Below are 1,992 nucleotides of genomic sequence, written 5' to 3'. Positions count from 1 at the left end.
GAGAGCCTCTTTCCCATATTTAGGTGTCTCCTTCTCCCGGGGCGGCAGGGAACAGGAATAATAATAACGGCTGGTATTTAATCAAACGTTCGTCACAGACCAGGCACTGGGTAAAAGGCTCTTAACCTTGTGATGTTGAATCCTCGAACCGTGAGATGGGTGTTTACCATGATTTCAGAGGAGGCAGGCTACCTAAGTTCGCGTGGGGGAAAATGCAGGCGATTGAATTTAAAATCCCTGGATTCCTCGCTCCATGCCCTACTTTGGAAATTATAGTTTCCTTCTTAGCAGGAGCCACACACTGCAGGTGTTGAAGGTGGACATAGGAAAGTCTAGATTGCTGGGGCTTATTAAGTTTGTTTTTTTTTAAGAAGCATCTATACACACTAAAAGCATTTATGGAGAAGATAAGCACTCAAATTCAGGAGAGTGTCTGCCTCTTGGGATGGTAATGCAGGGGCTTCATTTGAATCTTAACTGTTTGTTACAGAATTCCCTTTCCTGTTTGTCTGAAATACAATTTTAAAAGGAAAACACGCACATGAAAAATAACTTTCAAAGGATGAACTTTATGCAGTTTCCTCCCAGCTCAGACTTTTAGAGCCCCTCACTAGAAGCAGCCACTGATACCACTTTTCTATGTGTATTATACATTTTCTATAGTATGTACAAGCGTGTTTGTTTTGTTTACACAAGTGAATTCTATTGTATACAGCCCTGCACCTTTGATGATTTACCTTTAAACTCATTAAACTTAAAGGTTCTTTAACCACTTTTACTCCTGTGATCAATATAATTTGGCAAAAGAGTCCCAGGGTTGCTTCTCACATAATGAGGTGTAGGTCATGGCCTGCCATATGCATATTTACCTTTTTCTTCCTGCACATCCTCATCTGCAGGGTCCAAAAGAATCTTCTCGAAATTAACTCTGTAAAAAGTGTTGGAGAAAAAGAATCCTGGCAAGAAGAGGACTGCAGGAACTGCTTTACCGTTTTCAAAACATTTTTACTTACACTTTACAAGTAAAATTCCACATAGAGGCCACTATTATTTGAATTTAATTTGTTGTGGTGGATGAGTGGCAAAGTGAGAGAAGTAGGGATTCATTTCTCAGGTTGCAGGGAAATTGCCCAGCTTCCTTCTAGTGAAGTATCAAGGAAAGAGGTCTTGTTTGATCCCAGTTAAACTGTCACACTTAATCCTTATTTTATCCTTTTTTTCTTATTTTACCTCTTCTTTTTTTTTTTTTTTAATGTTTTTCTTTTTACCTCTTCTTAAAGCCCAATATATACATTTTTTTTTCCTTTTAAAAAATTCTCCCAATCATAGAATGCTTACGTGAGAGAGCTGGGATTCTAGCCCAGACAAAGCTATCTCTAAAAGTCACACCAGAATCGGGTGTTCCCTCGAATGAACTCATTTGCTCATTAAGCTGCTCCACGCGGTCCTTTTTCATCAGCCTCCTACCAACTTCATCCCTGATTATTGTCATCATTCCAGAAACTGTTTTTGCTCCACAAACCTACTTGCTCTTTGTCTCTGATATTCTACCTGGAACACATTTCCCCAGCACCCTCGAGTATTTTTCAAGGTTAGGTTCCTATAAGTGCTGTTGCCACATAAGTCTGTGGGACAAAATTTTAACCAAACCGTGTTTGAGACGGCTGATTTCCAATACTCCAGCTAACACCTGGACATAAAAAGCGAAGGAAAAAAAAATCTGCTTCCTTCAAATTCATTTTGCTCACTATCGGTAATGGTTTTGTGTATTGGTACATTCAATGTATATGAGCATCTAATATATCACTGTGCTGGAGAAGAGTGTGGTTTTGCTCTTTGGTTGGAGAGCCAGGCACTTTAAGATACTATCTTAGTCTACCGTTCTGGACGTTGGATAAGAAACTTAAGAGCAATGAAGAGGTGGAGGTTTGAAGGCGACAAAAACGCCAGTCCAAAGAGGGCGCGGGGCCGGCCGGCCGGCGCGAACTCTGA

Source organism: Dama dama, chromosome 4, assembly GCF_033118175.1.
Source record: "Dama dama isolate Ldn47 chromosome 4, ASM3311817v1, whole genome shotgun sequence".
NCBI classification, from domain to species: domain Eukaryota; kingdom Metazoa; phylum Chordata; class Mammalia; order Artiodactyla; family Cervidae; genus Dama; species Dama dama.
Note: the sequence above shows the minus strand (reverse complement) of the source record.